This window comes from Crocuta crocuta, unplaced genomic scaffold, assembly GCF_008692635.1.
Source record: "Crocuta crocuta isolate KB4526 unplaced genomic scaffold, BGI_CrCroc_1.0 scaffold38, whole genome shotgun sequence".
NCBI classification, from domain to species: Eukaryota; Metazoa; Chordata; class Mammalia; order Carnivora; family Hyaenidae; genus Crocuta; species Crocuta crocuta.
Window position 1 is genome coordinate 1,196,558 of NW_027532605.1, and position 21,666 is coordinate 1,218,223.

The 21,666-nt window shown below is 33.5% G+C and overlaps 1 long non-coding RNA gene across 2 annotated transcripts in view; it reads right to left on the bottom strand.

The window, feature by feature from the left end:
• The window catches only part of LOC144244899 (uncharacterized), a 580,012-nt gene that overhangs the window by 157,810 nt on the left and 400,536 nt on the right, over positions 1 to 21,666 (bottom strand). For both annotated transcript variants that reach the window (XR_013339108.1, XR_013339107.1), the window contains exon 2: positions 3,540 to 3,605. This is a non-coding gene — a long non-coding RNA (uncharacterized LOC144244899). The remainder of the gene's footprint in view (positions 1 to 3,539; positions 3,606 to 21,666) is intronic.

Here is a 21,666-nt window from a genome sequence, read left to right on the forward strand (position 1 = left end):
TGTCACCCTCCCCAAGGAGTGCTGAGCCCCTAGAGGAGGGGTGCCATTCCCAGAGAAGCTTAGTAGTGTCCTCACCCTTAACTTCAAAGTCCAGGCTCAGAGATTTTCCCAGGTGTGGGCAAAGAGGAACAGCCACTGAAACAGCTCCTAATCTCTTCCCCAAAATTTGACTTTATTTATAGCAGAGAGTGAAGAAGTTTAAGCCTAAAGTCATCCTCAAGAACAATAGAGGTTGTGGTGAAACAAACGTAAGAGGAGATCCAAAAATACAGACTAAACTGTAGGCTAGCTAGTTTTTAGCTATTTCAGTAAACCTGGAAGTAGAAAGTTGGGAGGAATACTCGGGGTGAGCACAAAAATGAAATAGTAACCTCAGCTATTGAAAAGAGCCAGAATTTAATTGGATTCGCTTGTAGAATTTTAATAGCTTAAGTAATGCCCTACAGAATTATTAGAAAACTGAGTAAGCAGCTAGGGCAATTTAACACCTGGGCCTGGTCAAGAAAGAGAGTCCTCCTAAACCACTTGTCGTCTCTGGATGACTAGAAACAACATTCAAGTCTGAATGCTGTGTGTGTGTGTACACATGTGTATGCATAAGGAATAGAAGGGGGTAGACTCAACTAAATAATCATCTAAAGCAGTCACTAAACATATAAACAAAAATAACAATAAGACGCTGAAAGGGAAGGTGGAACCAGTATCCAGAATTGGTACAATATATTATCTAATATGACATTTTTAACAAAAAATTTATAAGGCATGAAAAGAGAGGAAAAAACAACTCATACACCAGAATGAAGGCATACACACACACACACACACACACACACACACACACACACACACCCCTGTGAGAGAACCAGATAACAGATTTATCAGATTTTAAGGTAGCCATTATAAACATGTTTAGAGAATTAAAGAAAACCATGATTAAAGAAGTAAATGGTGATATGGTGACAATGTCACATCAAGAAAGGCTATCAATAAAGAGAAAGTATAAACAAGAACCAAGCAGAAATCACGGATTTGAGAATTATCTTAACAGAAATAAAAAATTCACTAGAGGGGCTCAATAACAGACTGAAATTTCAGAAGAAAGAATAGGATAACTTGAAGATAGATTGATATAGGGATGATGCAAGCCTAAAAATGTAGAGAAAATTAGTGAAGAAAAATGCAGACTCAGTGAAATGTGAGGAACTATTAAGCACACCAAAATAGATATAATGAAAGTACTAGAAGAAGGGAGGAAGAGAACAAAGCATAGAATGCATTAGAAGAGATAATGTTTAAATTTTTTTAATGTTTATTTAATTTTGAGAGAGAGAGTAAATGAAAGCTAAAAAAAGACTTTCCTAGATTAAAAACAAAAACAAAACCAAACAAAAATAAACTGAGAGAAATTGATGCAACTAGATTCACCTTACAAGAAATATTTACACATTTCTTCAGGCTGAAAGCAAGTGACCCCAGATAATAATTTGTATTCACACAAAAAAACAAAAGCTCAGTAAAAGTAATTATATAATTTTACAAGACAGAAGAATTCATATTTTCCTCTTTATTCTCTGCTGGTTTAAATCAAATGCATAAAATATATTTATAGTATATTATTGGGTCTATGAAAAATAAATACAATATATATATAATATATCTTTCAACAATAGTGCAAAAGAGGTGAATAGAGTAAAACTGTTTTGGGTTAAGAAAATGACAACAGATAAAATTCTATATTATTGGGTTTAAAACAGTAGTAAATATGTATAATTATTGCAAAAGGGGAAGAGGGAATAGAGAAACATGTCTATTTATCACTAGAATTAAGCAATTATGGATCAGAAAGTAATTCAGATAAGTTCAAATGTATATGATAAACTGTAAAGCAGTAATAAATGTAAAAATAATATAACTTACATAATGAAATTATTATTAAACATTAATATGTATATGATGAAAGATTTACTTAATAAAAAAGAATTTTAAAAAATAGAGAAACAAAATATGTCAGAAAACCTGTAGAAAATTTTAAAAAGTGAAATGGCAGACATAAATCCAACTGTATAAATAACAACATTAAGTGTAAATGAATTAAATACATGTTCCATTTATATACTATCTAAAGGGTACACTACTATGAAGCATTTGAAGAATACCAACTCCTTATAAAATATTTTTCCCTGAAAAAATAGGAGGGAAAACACTTGACAGCTTATTCTGTGAAGCCACCATTATCTTGATACCAAAACTAAAGAGAGCACACCAAAACTAGAGATCAATACATTTTATAAATATGTATGCAAAAATATTCCACAAAATACCAGCACACTGAATCCAACAAAATGAAAATAATTATACAATATGGCCTAATGGTATATATCCCAGGAATTCAAAAACATTTCAATATCTCATGTCAATTAATGTAATACGTCATATTAAAAGAATAAAAAAAATCACATGCTAGTTTCAAGAGATGCAGAAAAATAATAAAAACACAACAATATTTCATGATGAAAACACTTAATAAACTAGGCATAGAAAGAAACTCCCTTAACCTCTAAAAATAATCTACAAAGATCCTCAGTTATAACATACTTAATAGTAAAAGACTGAATTCTCTCCCCCTAAGATCGGGAACAACAAAGAATGTTCGCTTTCACTACTTCTTTTCAACATTATTTTGGGAATTTTATCCATGTCAATTAGGTAAGAAAAAGAAACAAAAGTCATCTAAAGTGGAAAGAAAGAAGTAAAAATAACACTACCACAGATGACATGATCCCGTGTGTCTTAAGGAATCCATTCAAAAACTATTAGAAATAACAAATGAATCAGTATGTTCACAGGATACAAGATTCATTACACTTGAAATTGCAGCAAACATTCTGAATGTGAAAATAAGAAAACAATTCTATTTAAAATATCTTCAAGATAATACTCAGAAATAAGTTTACAAAATAAACGCAAAGCTTATCCTCTGGAAAACAAAAAACATTCCTGAAATAAGTTAAGATATAAATAATTGAAAAAGCACCTGTTTCATGAATCAGAAAATGTAACATTGTTAAGACTGAAGTAACTCTAGACTGAGACTCAGTGCAACCCAATTAGCATCCTAGCTGATGTCTTTGTAGAAATTGACAAGCTGACTCTATAATTCATATAGAATTGCAAAGGACCTACAATAAGTTACCACTTCACACCCACTAGGGTGACTAGAAACAAAAGTCAGATAATAATAAGAGTTAGTAAGGATTTGAGGAAGTAGGATACCTTCATGAATTGCCGGTAGGAATATAAAATGACACAGTCACTTTGGAATAGTCTGGCAGTTTATCAAACAATTAGAGTTACCATATGACCCAGAAAATTTCTGACTAAGTATACACTTAAAAAAAATGAAAACCTATGCTCACACAAAAACTTTTACAAATGTTCAGAGCAGTATTCATTATTCATAATAACCAAAAAATAGAAACAAGTCAGTGCCCATTGACAACTGGGTAAACAAAATATATCTATATGTTGGGTCCTAATACCTTTTTTATCTGGGGAGTCCTCAGGAAGCAGTGGTGTTTTTTTGTTTTCTTGTAGAAAAGTAGAATCTGAGGAAAGATAAAAAGAAACAAAAAACTTTTTAAAGTCTCTGGAACTAGCATCCCATCCAAAATGATCATTTCTATTCACATTCTAACAGTTAAGGAGGCAAGCCCTGAATCAATGATGAAGGAATATCTTCTCTACCTAATAGAATGGTAGATACTGCAAAGCCATGTGGCAAAAGGTGTGGTTGTATAACCCTGTGAAGGGAAGAAGGGAAGAGCTGTGAACAAGAATTCAATCTGATATAGTACAAATTATGGTTGTGATTCCAGGCTATCTCTAAGGTTTCCTCCTTAGAATTTAATTTGTTCTCTTCTCATAGACTGCAGTGTGAAAATGGAAGTAACCAAACTTCAAACACGTAGGTTAGGATGATATACTTAGAGATGCCAGACTTATAGGACCGAAGGAACCTGGGTGCCAGAAATACCTCTTTGAGCAGAGCTAAGCTGTAAACATAGATTTCTGGGCTGCTTATGAGAGACAATCTATGGCTATGTTATTAAAATTTCTGTATTTTGAAAGATCTTACAGTATGCTTAATTTAATAGTACGGTTACTATAATCTTAATGTGGCTGATCTTACTAAGTGCTATCTGGGTGTAGTAAAACAGCAGAATATATCAACCATAATCAAACATATTAGTAAATACAAACACATTTGTTTTTTCCCTGAGTGTTTAACAGTGAAAATTAAATCTGCTGCATAATAAATTACAAGTATAAAGGGTATCATCAAAGTCAAAGTTTAGGTATAACAAGGGAGATCTAACTAGTCTATTGATTGAGTCAAGAAAGGCCTCTTTAAAGAAGTGGTGTTTAAAGTGATTCCTAATGGCAGAATGGTATTTACATAGGTAAAGGGGCTAAGGGTGTTAAAAGGTGTTCCGAACACAGAGAAAACCAAGTCATTTAATGACACACAACAGGAAAAAACATGGCATACTGAGGAAGTGAAACGCATTCTAATGGCCAGAGTTCAAAGAGTGAGGAAGGAGGACGAGAAGTGGAGGCCAGATCTTAGAGACTCATATGAAAGATACGGAACTGTGAATAAAATTTAAAAATAAATACAATGATACAGTACTGTATACAGTACAGAAGCTATAAACACAGCTTCAAACAGGATATGATATATAATGTTTACGTTTAAACATCTTCAGAATATAGATAATTAGATTTTGCTGACTAAGAAGAATAATTCAGTTTGGGGCATGTTGGGAGGGTCATTCCTTCAAGATATTTAAGCAGAGACATTCAAACAGTTGGAAATCTAGATGGGGATTCAGTCAACATTTCAACAGGTCATATGTGTTTTACAGTTACTGTAATACAGATGATAAGAATCAAAGTAAAACTGATCCTTTTTTATTAATTCTGTATTTGTAAATCTGCCTACTATGATTTGCGATCCCCAAATCAATAAACGTTAGTGTTTTCCTGGACAAGTACAGGACACATGCCTGCCCCCGAAAGATCCCAACTGCGATGGCATAGGGGATACTCAGTCCTCTTGCTTTACTCTCATATTGCATGGTCTATTTAGTGGCACTTTTTTTTTTTTCTGATGATTTCATCATTTAAAATGGCCCGAAGAATAGTGCTTAAGTGCTGTCTAGAGTCCTTACCAATTAAGAAAACTGTGATGCGCTCTATGGAGAAAATATATATGCTAAATAAGATCTGTTCAGCCAGGAATTACAGTGCTGCCGTCCATGTATTCAGTCTTAATGAATGAAAGAGCAGTGTATTTCAACAAAGTGCCTTTAAACAGATAAACATATAAAACAGTTATGTTTTGATCAGTTGACAAAAATGCTGCAGCCAGAGGCTTAAAACTTAATCGGATTTCTCCTCATGTCAATAATTCAGTATTCGCTAATTCAGACTTGGCAGTGGCTTCTTAGTACATAATTATTCTAAATAACGAGAATGAAATGTAAATAAAGTGTAAAGTTTCTTATATTTGCCCGCCTATCCTTTAAGACACAGGAATTTAAATTTAGAACTTTAAGAATGTTTATGAGCAGGGACTTTATAGACATGTTTTATTGAGGAGAGAGCTACTATGCTATATATTTCTGCTGGCTTTCAATATATTTCATTTTGTGTTCTTATACAATAGCATCCGTCAAATAACATTTAATCATTCATCTAGATTATTTTAAATTACTAACAACATATAATTAATGGGAATATACATGGGAAACAAACAATTCAATGGACATAAAACATTTTGAGAGCAACTGGCAATAGTAGAGATTCAAATATAAATAAAGTATATGTATTTCACATAATTAGGACCTTTACTCAGAGTAAAAATACATTTGTTGAAAAAACGTTGGCTAGCCTGATTTGTCCTATAATTAATATACTAATTCATTGTGAAGTACAGCTTCATTGCCCATTATTTTTCTATTTTTAAAAAATTTTTTAATGGTTTATTCATTTTTGAGAGACAGAGACAGCATGAGCAGGGGAGGGCCAGATGAGGGGGACACAGAATCTGAAGATGGGCTCCAGGCTCTGAGCTAGATGTCAGCACAGAACCCGACATGGAGCTCGAACCCACGAACTTGAGATCATGACCTGAGCTGAAGTCAGACACTTAACTGACTGAGCCACCCAGGCTCCCCAATTGCCCATTATTTTAAAATAGTACAACTTCATACTCTGAAATATAAGGCAAATGGACTAATACTTGCAACAAATTATGTCTATGATTTTTTCCAGGCTTATATATAGGTATAAGCTTATGAAAATTATTAAAAAGTAAACTTTCTTTAAGAATAAAATTATTAATTTGTGTACAATGTTATCTAAAAATTGGATGTAGGTGACTAAAGATAACCAAAATTCAAAACTTGTAACTTACACTGAAAAGTCTACTGAACAACTGATGGGTCAACAAAGAAATCAAAGAAGATATCAAAAACAAACAAAAACAGAGACAAATGTAAATGAAAGCACAAGAGTCCAAAATCTTTGTGATGTAGTGAAAGCCATTCTAAGAGGGAAATTTATAGTGATACAGGCATGCTTCAAAGAACAAAAGTATCTAACAATCTAATTTTATATTTTAAAAATATAAAAACAAAGCCAAAAGTTAGAAGGAAGAAAATATTAAAGATTACAGTGAAATAAAGGAAATAGTTACTAAATTACTTAAAAAGGAAAATAAGAGAAAGTTCTTTGAAAAGATGTATAGAAATGATAAGGTTTAGCTAGGACTCAATTCATTTTTCAATCAGAAATGAAAGAGAAATAACAAACACAACAGAAATTAAAAAGGGAAAAAAGAATGAGACAAATATGATAAATTATGTGTCAATAAATTGGACAACCTACAACAATGGATAGAAGCATAGTCTTTCAAAACTAAATCAGGGAGAAATACAAACAAAATCTGAACTAATTATGAATGAAAGTGAATCAATAATAAAAACAATCCCAAAAGACAAATGTATAGGACCAGATAGCTTCACGGGTGGTTTTTATGAAATATTTAAAGAAGAACTAACACCCATTCTCCTCAAACTATTTCAAAAAGAATATAAGAGAAATAAAAGTTTCCAAATTTATTCTTTGAGACCAGCATTATCCTGACTCCAAAACTAAAGACACTACAGAAAATGAAAACTACAGGCCAATATCCCTGGTGAATATAGATGCAAAAACATAGATTTTAACAAAGCATTAGCGAACCAATTGAACAATGCATTAAAAGGATAATTCTCCATAATCAGGTGGCATTTATTTCAAGGAGACAAGGATGGTTTAATATCTGCAATTAAATCAACATGATACATCACATTAACAAAATAAAAGATAAAAACTATATGGTTATTTCAATAGATGCAGCAAAAACATTTGACAAATTTCAACATCCATTCATGATAAAAGCTCTCAAAGTGGGTTCAGAACAAACATACCCCAACATAATAAAGGTTATATAGACAAACATACAACTAATATCATACTCAATGCTGAAAACTGAAAACATATCCTCTAAGATCATTAAAAAGATGAGGATATCCACTTTCATCACTTTTATTCAACATAGAATGGGCAATCCTAGCTACAGCAATCAGACAAGAGAAATAAAAGACATTCATTGGCAAGGAAGAAGTAAAATTGTCACTATTTGCAGATAATATGATACTGTATGGAGAAAACTGTAGAGACTCAACCAAAAAAATTAGAATGGGGGCATCTGGGTAGCTCAGTCGGTTGGGCATCTGGCTTCGGCTCAGGTCATGATCTCACAATTTGTGGATTCAAGCCCTGCATCGGGCTCTGTGCTGACAGCCAGCTCAGAGCCTGGAGCCTGTTTCAGATTCTGTGTCTCTTTCTCTCTCTGGCCCTCCCCTGCTCACACTGTCTGTCTGTCTGTCTGTCTGTCTCTCTCTCTCTCTCAGAAATAAATTTTTAAAAATTAAAAAAAATAGAATAAATGAATTCAGTACAGTTGGAGGATACCAAATTAGTATACAACAACCTGTTGCATTTCTGTACACAAACAATGAAATCACAGAGAAATAAAGAAGGCGTTCCCATTTCCATTCGTTCCAAAAAGAAAAAGAAAAAGAAAACATGAATGAATTTAACCAATTTAACCACTAAGATGAAACACTTTCATTCTGACAATTATAAAGCATTGAAGAACAAAAGTGAAGATGACAAAACATATGGAAATATACTATACACATGGATTGGATTAATTAATATTGTTAAGATGGCCGTATTACCCAGAGCAGTTTACAGATTCAATACAATCTCTATCAAAATATCAATGATATTTATCACAGAAGTGGAACAAATAATCCTAATAGCTGAATGGAATCAGAGAAGACCCACAATCACCAAAGCAATCTTGACAAAGAAAAAATCTGGAGGTATCACAATCTCTGCTTTCAAGATACACTTTAAAACAACAGTAATCAAAACAGTATGGTACTGGCACAAATACAGATAGATAGTGGAACAGAAGAGAGACCCCAGAAATAAATCCACACTGTATGGTTTGTTAAAAAATGGAGTCTCTTCAATTAATGATATTGGGAAAATTGGACAGCTACATGAAAAAGAATAAAACTGGACTTTCCTTATTTTCAAGTTATTTATTTATTTTGAGAGAGAGAGAGAGAGAGAAGGAAAGAAAGAATCCCAAGCAGGCTCCACACTTAACATGGAGCCCGACACAGGGCTCAATCCTATGACCTTGGGATCATGACCTGAGCTGAAATCAAGAGTCAAGTGCTCAACTGACTGAACCACCCAGGTGCCCCTGGATTACATTCTAACACTGCACACAAAAATAAACTCTACATGTCTTAAAGACCTAATGTGAGACCTAAAATTATACAACTCTTAAAAGAAAACATAGACAGTAATACATTTGATATCAGCTTTAGCAACACCTTTCTAGATATGCATCCTCAGGCAGGGGAATCAAAAATAAAAATAACTTATTAGGCCTATATGAAAATAAAAAGCTTTCGCACAGTAAAAGAAAACCATCAAGAAAATATAAAGGCAGTGTACTGAATAGAAGTTATTTGCAAAGAATCTATCCCGTAAGAGTTTAATGTCCAAAATATATAAAGAATTTAACAAGTCACATCTCAAAAACAGTCCCATTAAAAATAAGTAGTTTAGGGGCGCCTGGGTGACTCAGTCTGTTAAGTCTCCAACTTCTGCTCAGGTCATGATCTCATGGTCCGTGGGCGTGAGCCCGGTGTCGGGCTCTGTGCTGCCAGCTAGCTCGGAGCTGGAGCCTGTTTCAGATTCTGTGTCTCCCTCTCTCTCTGACCCTCCCCTGCTCACTCTGTCTCTCTCTCTCAGAAATAAATAAAACATTTTTTAAAAAGTAGTTTAAATAGACATTTTCCAAAATAAAAAAAGCATACAGCTGGCCAACAGACACAGGAAAAGATGCTGAACGTCACTAATTATTAGGGAAATGCCAATAAAACTGAGATAATACCTTACAATTGTCAGAATATTTCTTATCTTATCAAAAAGATAAAAATAACCAGTGTGACAAGGATGTAGGAAAAAGGAAACCCTTGTGCACTGCTGGTGGAAATGTAAACTGGTGCAGTCCCTGTGGAAAAGAGTATGGAAGATTTTCAAAAAATTGGAAATAGAAATACCATATGATTAACTAATTCCACTATAGGGTATTTATCCAAGAAAATGAGAACAATTCAAAAAGATACATGTACCCCTATGTTTACTGAAGCATTATTTATAAAAGCCAATATACAATATTCAAAACACAGCCCAAGTGTCCATTGATAAATGAATGAATAACGTTGTGGTATATTATGATTAAATACTACTCAACCTTAAAAAAAGAATGAGATCTTGCCAACTGTAACAACATGGATGGACCTAGGGTGTATTATCTTCCCCCAAATAAGTCAGACAAAGACAAATACCATATGATTTTATTTATTTGTGAAATCTTAAAAAATGTGAACAAATGAACAAGTTTAACAGAATCAGAATATAACACAGAGAACAAACTGGTTGTCATAACATAGCTGTGTGGAGAGATAGGCAAAATAGGTGAAGAGGAGTAAGAGATAACAAAATCACAGGCATGAAAAGTCCAGCGTTGGCAGATGACATAATACTATATATGGAAAACCCTAAAGATTCACCAAAAATAAAACAAAACAAACCCAGAATGATAATTCAATAAGAACACAAGATGCAAAACCAGTATACAGAAAAGCATTGCATTTCTATATGCTAATAATAAGTAGCTAAAAGAGAAATCAGAAATGTCCCATTTAAAATTGCACCAAAAATAACAAAATACAGGGGCACCTGGGTGTCTCAGTCAATTAAGTGTCCAACTTCAGCTCAGGTCATGATCTCTCGGTTTGTGGGTTCAAGCTGACAGCTCAGAGCCTGGAGTCTGTTTCAGATTCTGCATCTCCCTCTCTCTCTACCCCTCCCTCACTCGTGCACTTTCTCTCTCCATCTCAAAAATAAAGTATAAAAAACTTTTGTAATAAAAATAAATAACAAAATACATAGGAATAAACTTGACCAAGGAGGTGAAAGAACTGTACTCTGAAAATTATGAAACATTAATGAAAGAAATTGAAAATGACACAAATGGAAAGCTATTCCATGCTCATGGAGTGGGAGAAAAATATTGTTAAAATATTTGTACTACACAAAGCAATGTGCAAATTTAATGCAATCCCTATTAAAATACCAACGGCATTTTTCACAAAGTTAGAAAAAATAATTCCCTAATTTGTATGGAACCAAAGAAAACCCTAAAAGCCAAAGCAATCTTGAAAATAAAACAAAACTGTAGGCATCACAATCTCAGTATTCAATATCTACTACAAAGATGTAGTAATCAAAACAATATGGTACTGGCACTAAAAGAGACACATAGGTTGTAGGGAATAAGCTTAGGAGTTTCCAGAGCCTGCAGTGGTGGGTTAACAAGACATAAAGAATTAGAAAGCCATAGGATGCTCTCACCCAAGTTTGGGTAAATAAAATTAGGTAAATAAGTATAGAATGGGGGCAAGGGACGTCACCAGTATAGAACAAAGGTATATGAGGTAGACAAGATTAGGTATTCAGGGCAGAAATGTCCCCCAATTTAGTACTATAGCAGAAAGCTGCTTTCACAGGAAGGAAAGACCAAATTAGGTAAACAGGGCTATAGACCTCTGTGAGGCGAAGTTGCCAGGGTGGAGCTAATTAGCAAAAGAAAGGGGTCTTGCTGACCCTGAAGTAGCAGGCTCTGTCTTTCTTGTCCCCTAGACCAGTTTAATTAAACAGAGGTGGTGCCTCATGTCTGCTGTAAACAACCTTCTCCTGGGCCCCAGGATTTCTTTTTATATTAACCCAAACCCCTAAGCCCATGTATCTTCAAAACCCCCTTTCCCTCATGCCCATGAGTTAATGTTCACAGTTTCATTGTCTCTTTGTGCATGTCCATCACCATGATCACCATGTTTGTAAGCCATCTGATCCTAATAAAAATGGAGCAAGAACCCTTAATCGGGATGCTTGTCTTTTCCTGGACATTAGCCATCTCTCGCATTTTTAATTCTGCATCCCGCTTTCTTGCTGGACAAGAAAGAACTCCAGACCCCGAGTCTAAGACAATAGATTAATAGAACACTATAGAAAAGTAGGAACTAAACTGAGGATTATATGGTCAATTGATTTTTGACAAAGGAGGCAAGGATATGCAGTGGGAAAAAGAGTCTCTTCAACAAATGGCGCTGGGAAAACCGGACAGCTACGTGCAAAAGAATGAAACTAGATCACTTTCTCATGCCACACACAAAAATAAACTCAAAATAAGTTAAAGACTTAAGTGTAATACCTGACACCATTAAAATCCTACAAAATAGCACAGGCAGTAATTTCTCTTTGGCTATAGCAACAAGTTTTTTTTTTTTTTTTTAGAAATGTCTCCAGAGGCAAGGGAAACAAAAGCAAAAATGAACTATTGGGATCTCATTAAAAAATAAATAAGTAAATAAAACTGTGCAGCAAAGTAAATAATCAACAAAATGACAACCTACTGGATGTGAGAAGATTGAAAATGACATGTTCAATAAAGGTTTAGCATCCGAAATATATAAAACACTTGTATAGTTCAATAGTTGAAAAAGAAGTAATCCAAGTTAAAAAATGGACAGAAAAAAATGAACAGATATTTCTCCAAATTAGACATCTAGATGCCAATGGATACATGAAAAGTTGCTCAACTTCACTCATCATCAGGGAAATGCAAATCAAAGCTATAATGTGATGTCACCACACACCTGTCAGGATAGCTAAAATCAATAACACAAGAAACAAATGGTGGATGTATGGAAAAAAAGAAATTCTCTTGCACAACTGGTGGGAATGCAAATTGCTGCAGCCTTGTGGAAAACTGTTTGGAGGTTCCTCAAAAAATTAAAACCACCCTATACTCCAGGAATTGTACTACTGGATATTTATCCAAAAAATATAAAAGCACTAAGTCAGAGAGATATAGACACTCCTACGTTTATTATACCATTATATACAATAGCCAAGATACACAAGTGTTTCAAATTTCAACCAATACATGAATGGATAAGGAAGATGTAGTATATATACATGATGGAATATTACTCAGCCATCAAAAATGAAATCTTGTCATTTGCAACAATATGGGTAGAGCGGGGGAGTACAATGCTAAGAGAAATAAGTCAGTCAGAGAAAGAAAATACCATACAATCCCACTCATATGTGGAATGTAAGAAACAAAAAAAAAATGAGAATGGGGATTAAAGAATATGCCTATCATGGTGAAAAAAATAAAATGAAATGATAAAACAGAAAAATAAACTTACGTATGTTGCATTTTCATCCTCTTGATTAGCGAGTCAAAGATATTTGGAATTTCTTATGTACATGCCTTCAAACATTTTGGTTTAGCCTAAATCTAAGCATAGATTTGTCATTATTTTTATTTTTTATTAAATTTCTCATGTGCATTAGAAAGGCCATTCTTTGGTCTGGCTCAATTAGTATGAATCCCTTAATGCTAACGACTAATATACCAGACATCTTACACTCTTCACAATCAATAAAATCTGCATTTCAGAGGTCAGGTCAGAAACTTCTTGTACAACATTACTTTGATGCTTGGCACAGGCTGTCTAATGGCCATATAGTGCAATCTTACACTTAGAACTTCTCCCAGCTTCTAACAAAAAATAATTAAAAAAAAAAAAACTCCCTAATTTATATTGTACTACCTCCCAGCTGTGTTAATGCCACTTGAAATAAAGTTAAACTTCTATTTTCAAAATTTAAATAAACTTTCCCAACACTTTTTCCATTAAAGTACAGTTTCAAAATATGTTATTAAAAAGTGTCCTTTAAGTTGATATTCATAGGCTTAGCTTTCAAGTGAGCATTGTGTTTTAAGTAACTAAGTAAAGCAAAATCTGAAAAAAAAAAAAAAGTCAGCTAGTAACCAATTAAGTAAGCACTGCGTTCAGTATCTACATGCCAAGCTACAGGATATTTTGGGAACATGTAATTCAGATAAATACATCATAAACTACTTGACTTATTTTACATTGTTTTCCTTACTGTGGTAGCAATGATTGCATGTTCCTCACAGACGTTACATTTATTTCCTTCTTTCTGCCATCCTGGCAACCTATAAGTTGCACTTCATAAATAAGAATTAACTTGGCAAGAGTATGTATCTCTTCTTAAGATTAAAGAAGTAGGAAATAAACTCCACATCGTCTCTTAGCTCAAACGATTGCTTCTGTGTTCAGGGATGAATATAACCATCGGAGGCTACAATGTATGAATTACTGTCACAAGTAAAAGCAAAAGAATATTAATTATGTCAAATGAACTAAGAGACAGATGGAGCCATTAAAACTTCAAGAAGTGGCCAAATATTATTAATTCATATGGCATTCATTATATCACTACTGATCGTACCAGATTCCTTTTGGTATTATTAGATATGATGTGCAAAGCTGTAAGGTTTTCAAGAAATTTCTATACAAAAAAATCTGCTGCAATGAAGTCACTTAAGCAGCAAAGAGGGTACCGATGGCTCACTTCAGCATTTCTTATCTGTCACTGTATTTTAGGAAAAGACCTATATTATCTTACTATGTATCAAGCTCTACTCTGTTAGAAATAAAAAAGAAAATAGAAATATGAATTCAAATAATAGAATAAAAGGGTTTCTTTCTCTCCTTCCAGTTCTATATAAACAAAACTATTGTTTGGTTAAAAATGTAGTTGTTGTGCCATGTTATAGCATGATACAAATTAGAGTCATTAAAAGTAATTACTTTCTGTTGTTTGTGTAGGTTGCCTAGGAGATGAGTAAAAGTTCCAAAAGTGTTATATCATTATTAATAGTGAGGAGAGTATTATTACTGCTCTTGGCAGTAGAGCCTAATCAACTAGGCTCTTACCAAGAGCCTAATATGTACAAGGCATCGTTTAAATATTTTACATATATTTTAATCTTCCTAACAGATCCAAAGATAGATATTGCTATTATTCTTTTATGTTAAATATTTATGATCAGATAGTCAAGCCAAAGTTTGCAGCCAGTAAGATGTATGGGGTATCTTAATGTCTGAATTATTGAATTCTGAGTTAATAGACACAGGAAGATTAGTCATAACTATTTTTCTTAACCCAACCATGGTAATTCGGCAGGGCCAATTAACAGTGAACACATATTTCATGACCCAGTAGTGGTCACTCCATGCCATATTCTGCATGTTTTCCTTTAATTATATATTCCCTTTCAAACACTGGGGAAGTATTTGACATTAGAAAAATATTTCAAAGATCGATTTCTAAGACATTCCCACTAGTATAATGCAAACCAGTACTGCTCACAGTAGAATGGATGTCATGCTGTTTTGTCTCTTACTGAAATGCTTGTCTCTGAGTTTTGAGAAAAGTGAGATTGGTTTTTATTTTTTAAATCCCTCAAGTCAAATGAGTATAGGCAGAAAGTGAGACAGTATGAACCTGAACTTTATATAGTCTGCTTTGATTTGCCTTGAGTAAGGCTAATGATTTACCTAATGTATGAAGTAAAATGACACCCTGAGCAAGTAGGTGAGTTGTGTGGGAATTCTCCGTGGAATTAGGTTATGGTCCCCTTCATAAAGAAATGACAATTCTTCCTTTATTCTTTCAGACTGTATGAACAAAACGCCAAAACTTTTTAAAAGTGAAAGATTGGCAAACACAAGTGTACACACACACGCAAAGTGATCCAAAGGTTTTATGTAATATTAGGCAACAATTTTTCATGTAATATATGTTTCCAAATATTAAATAGAAAGGTCTATATCTATCTATATATACATAGATATATGCCACCAGTAAAATTACTCGTGTTTATTTTTTATGCTAAATAAATACTGCTTATTCTATTTGCCTGTAAATTTTCACTCTGGTCAGAATTGAGCGTGCTATAAAAAGAAAAACTGAACTTGCTTTCTCCTTTCTTTTATTTCTTTTCCTTTCTTCTTTTCAAGTGTTTTGTTCAATAAAACCAGTAACAGAGGGTTATTATAGTGAATGGGACACAGGGACAAAACTATCATGCTTCAAATCTAAGAATTGTCTTTATTTAACAATTCAGAAGCAAGCCACAGAAAGGACTGGAAAGCAGCTGGGCCTTAATGTGTGATTAGAAACAAGATGGTTAATACCTTAGGATATGTCCAAGCTTTTTCTTAGTCTCTTGTTCCACCTTTCTCTAAAACCATTACCCTTCTTCTCAGCTCCTGCCCCATATGTAGTCTCAACCACACGGTAATAAAACATCTGCTACAATAACTAGCACACAACGAGTGCTAACTGTGTGCTAAAATGCTCTTAATGCTTCACAAGTCATTGAACCAGTAATATGCCTATAAGTCAATATTAGTGGGATCTGGATTTTGAGAGGCAGCATATCATAGAAAGGAGAAACCAGATTCTTTGGCTCTTTTGATTCTTTGGCTCTTTGGCTTCCAGATACTTTGGCAGGAGGTAATACTTCCTGCAAGTATTATGGATATTTTAATTTTGCCAAATAAAAACATTTTGAATATAGAAAACTATGGCACAGGCAATGGCTGTTTAACCCAGGACAGAAATCCATCCAGTCTTACATAAAGATTGTCACCTCTACCTTATACTGCTGTCCCAGTCAAGGGATGTATGTCCAATAGCCATGGATTCCACTGTATAGAGGAGGAAAAATAAGTTCTTGGGAAAAATATTAGAACATCTACATATATTTAATCTAAAAATTAACAAAGACATTAAGCTGTACTAATATTTGATGTACAGTTTCTGCCATGGCTCTCCTTGGCCCAGGGGACTGTCTTTCATGTATCACAGGAGTTCCTACTTTAAGTTCCACAGTATGAAGTGTCTTCGCTGCTCCCCTTGCTTTCGGAGTATTGCAATATGCCGCATGTGCAGGCCTTGGGAATGCCCTGATTTTAATTCCACTACCTCTCACAAAACTGTTATATGACCTTGAAAATTCTTCAACGAAACCACAGTGAAGGTTAAGCAAATACACAAATATGAGGAAACAAAAATGAATCAAACGACTGTACGTGTGTGTATGTACATATATAGCCATCCTTACATGCTCTTTATTAGCTGTACTACAGTGCCAAAGAATGGTAACAATCTAAACTAGTACATCCAGAATTTTGCTAACATTTTTTTAAGTTTATTTATTTTTGAGAGAGAGAAGGGCAGAGCTGAGTGGGGGAGGGGCAGAGAGACTGGGAGACACAGAATCAGAAGCAGGCTCCAGGCTCTGAGCTGTCAGCACAGAACCCAATGTGGAGCTCAAACCAACAGACTGCAAATTCATTACCTGAGTCGAAGTTGGACATTTAACTGACTGAGCCAGCCAGGCATGCCTTTGCTAACATTTTTTAAATACTCATTTGGAATATGGATTAACCACTAATATAAGTGAAACACTATATTCACAGGGACTGTTGCAATAAGGAAGCTAAAACCAACTCCAGGATGTCTTCGATATGCTAAATTCTCAACTCAAGATCTTTATAATAGAATATTTACAGAAATTTAATGATGAAGTAGGAAGAATGATGAAAATCATTTCAGGTAGAACACTGAATATCTTATTTATTTAAAAATTCTTTTAATGTTTATTTATTTTTGAGAGAGAGAGAGAGAGATGGAGGGTGAGGAGGGGAGGGGCAGAGAGAGAGGCAGACACAGAAACTGAAGTGGGCTTAAGGATCCCAGCTGTCAGCACAGGGTCCCACAGAGGGCTTGAACCCACGAACCATGAGATAATGACCTAAGCCAAAGTCAGACGCTTAACTGACTTAGCCACCCAGGCACCCCAAACACTGAATATTTTAAGGCAAAATACTTAAAAGAATAGTTAAACATAAAGACAGATACCATTTATATTCATTTAATATAAAGAAAGGTGATTCAAATTTCATGTTTCTTAATTTTTTTGAATTCCTGATGAAAAGTGGCTGTCAGTAGACTACTATCTAGAAAATAAAAACAAAAAACAGGAGACTTAACTGTTCTTTTGTAAAATTACCTTGCTTTACCCTTCATATTATTTTTTTTTATTTAAGAAGAGGTTTCAAAGTTAGTCTTTCACATCACAGGTAAAATTTTCTGCATTGTCAGTTTTCTTTATAGATAATAATATATGTCATTCATTCCTTTTGCCTTACGACTTTTCCTTTAAATCTCTTTGGCTTTCCAGCTAGTTTATTATTATCTTTTTCTCTCACATTTAGTTTTCTCTTCTATGCATTCAACTTTTCTGAAAATTTATAAACCACATATAATATTCCTTTTCAAATTTATCTGGTTCCCATGTAAAAGTGTCAAAGTAGGACTAATTTGTCTTTGATGCAATACTTATCTCCCTTTATAGCACAAACTTTGAAATAAACCTGTAGAATTATATTGTGACAGTCAACATCGAGGGATGTGATAACATTTATTTTTGTAAAATTACATCCTCCCCCAAAAGGTCTTATCTTTTCCTTTTCATTCTTTATTGTCTCGAATATTACTCTACAAGATTGATTGATAAACAGAAACATTGGACAGATTTTTACTGCAGAGCTACATATAAGGCTCTGTTGAACTAATGTACAATCTGTTTTACCCACTAGTGTTTCTTTCTAGCATGAAGATAATTTATTCCTGAATAATTTGAAGGGTTTGTTTTTCCATTAACAAAGTCAGTGAATAAAATATGTAATATATATGGTAAATATCCACAATTAAAACATTTCTTTCCATGAAATATTTTCTGACTGTAAATGTATTATAATCAGTTTTATTGACCTAGAACTGTGCACAAGGATTTAGGGACTGAATCGCTTAGTTGTAAACAGTATGTAGCAAAAAGCATCAATAGTTCATACAACAATTTTGCCATGTAGTAAAATGCAGCATGGTAAAATTTGTGCTTAGTCCCACTAATTTAGCTATTTCTCTTAAGTGGGAGAGTAATTATATAAAAGGGTTCAGAGAGACAAGGGCTCAAGTGGCAAGATAATTGGCCTAAATTTCTGTCCTCTTTGTATGCTAAGCCAGTGACATCTGAAAAGACAAAATATCCTCCCCAATATATTGGATCAAATACATTAAATTAGCTATAAAGTACTATATGCAAAACACTGACATGGTCATAGCTTAATGCACAAAAAAAGAATCAAAATAATATAATGAATATATAAACTGATTATGGAAAATTAAATGTCAAAATATATAAAATACCAAGATATACTAAGATCATAAAGTTGATATCTATTTTATTTAGATTTTCTTTTTAAAAATTTGCCAATTTTTTTCAAAATTCAAGATTTGCTGTCTATGTGAAACTTTGGTATTTTCTGTTCCTCATTTTCCTCTTCAAATATATTCTGGTAAAAATCTCACTGTATGATCCAAAGATAATCCCAGCTGCCACATCATGAGAAGAAAACTGGAGTATATAAAACTTTAAGAAGGAAACACCCTTCTGTTCCACTCCATAAATTTTTAGAAGCTGACATCTAATGTGTCAACAAAATTCCATGAGCAAGAAAAGGCAATCCCAAGAGAACCTCTAGATTGCAGATGACAACAATAAAGATGCTATAAGCACACTGCAGAGTGTATTGTCAGCATTAATTTCACATTCTAGAACATTGAGGTATTTTATTCATTCTGTTTTTTTTCTTTTTGCTATTTCAGTAATTTTACCTCAGACATATATTCACTATGTTAGAGTTGATCCTTTAAAACACATGTCATTGAAAGGTGAACAAACAAATCCGCATAGGACATAGTGACTGAATTTATACATAAAGGGGGGAATAGAGATAGTCTTAAAAATTGTTAGTAGAAACAATTAAAAGTACAAGCCCTAAAATCTTATTTTCACATTTGCTTATCATCAGGGTTTCAAATCTACTCATAGAAAAAATTAGTTTAGAAGAAACAAGGTATAAGCAATATAATCATGGTATGTTCAATTTTGTAATACTATTTGGTAGAAAAGATAGAATTGCAAAATGTTACAAGAGTATATATTTTAACACTGACCTCTTTATATCAAATGATATCACAAGCGGCAGAAATAAATTGTTGGATCGTGATTAAACTAGAATTTCATCATGAATCATGCAACATTAAGAATATATTTATAATGTGATGTCTGGGTGGTTCAGTCAGTTGAAAGTCCCACTCTTGATGTAGGATCACATCATAATCTCATGGTTCATGGGACTGAGCAGCATATAGGGCCCTGTGCTTACAGCACGGAGCCTGCTTGAGATTCTCTCTCTCTCCCTTTCTCTCTGCCGTCCTCTCTCTCTCTCTCTCAAAAATTATAGAAAAAAATCTTAAGAATACATTTATAATGACTTATATAGAATATCAGTTCAGTTAAATGCAAATTTTGTTTATTTTATTCTTTTTTTATTCAGTGTCAGGGATATATGACATTGGGTTTGTTCTATTCCAACTATAAAAAGATGTTATAAAATGTTAAAATATTTTACCAAAAAAATAAAGATTCCAAACTTGGGTTATGAAATTATTAATCTGTTTCACATTAACTATTTAATTACCAAGTTATTTGTTGATTGCAGAGGAGAATAGGCCAATAAGCTAAACAAGTGCGTCTTAGAAAAGAATCAAATTTATAGAGGCAAATTCTACCCCTCTACCTACCACCACAAAAGTATCATCTACCGAGAAAAAAAAATGCACACTATGCTTTAAAACTGTTCATTTGGGGCTTTGCCATTTACTTTTTATATTTAAGGGGTTGTTAAACCTATTTATTTTCTACATATCTGCTTTATTTCCTCGATTCATAAGCAAAGAAATTATTTTTCCATCTTGATAGAAGCTGTGATATTTGAGTAATGTGCTTTGGGGACAGTAGATCAGTATTTTGTATGGAAGAAGATATACTGAATATTTGATGAGTAGAAACAGAATGTGGTAGTTATTAGCACTGTTTATCAAATATTGTTTACTTCTCTCGGGCAACTTATCTATAGGATTTCATTGCATAGAACTTCTGTGACTGTGTGCAGCACTTTAATTTGTTCTGGTCACTGAGTTGTGGTGGCTGGAACATGAATATATGAGACACCCTAGAGCTCTCATTTTTGTCTATCAAGACAACTGATGCTTCAGGGGTAATTGTTTTATTAGCTTGGGTCTTACTCCCATAAACCCTTATGAACAATGGTTTATCAAAATGCTTTCATCTTTTCCAACCTGTTGGTAAAAAAATAAACTTATTTTAGTTTTAATTTGAATCTTTTATTTTTAGTTTTTAATCTTTTTAAAATATTTATTTTTATTTATTTTTGAGAGAGAGAGAGAGAGAAAGTACACACACAGGCAGGGAAGGGGCAGAGAGAGGGAGGGAGAGTTCTAAAGCAGGCTCTGTGCTGACAGCACCCAACACGGGCTCAATTTCATGAACTATGAACTGTGAGATCATGACTTGAGCCAAAATTTAGAGTCAGATGCTGAACTGAGCCTTCCAGATACCTCGTTAGTTTTTAACATTTCTATATCTTATCTTGAAGTGGTTTATTCATGACATTTATCTATACTTTTTGTGTATTTTTTTTGTAGATTTTAAAGTTATATTCAGTGATTTTCAAATGTTGAACCAGTCATGTATCTGGAATAATCACAATTGGCTTTTGTGTATAATTATTTATATATTTTTGGATTTAACTCACTAATATATTTGAATATGTTTACATTTAAGTTCATAAAAGATAATGATATGCAGTTTACCTTTATTTTAATTTTTTATTGAGTTTGTTATCAGAGTAATAATGGATTCACATTATTCATTAATTATTCACAGAATAATTCTGTGAATTAAGTGGTGAAACCATCTTGGCTAGTGCTTCTTCTTTTTGGATATTTATTAATTATGGGTCTAATTTCTGTAATAGCTATAGATCTATTCAAGTTAACTAGTTCTCCAGGTTTTTGTTTTAT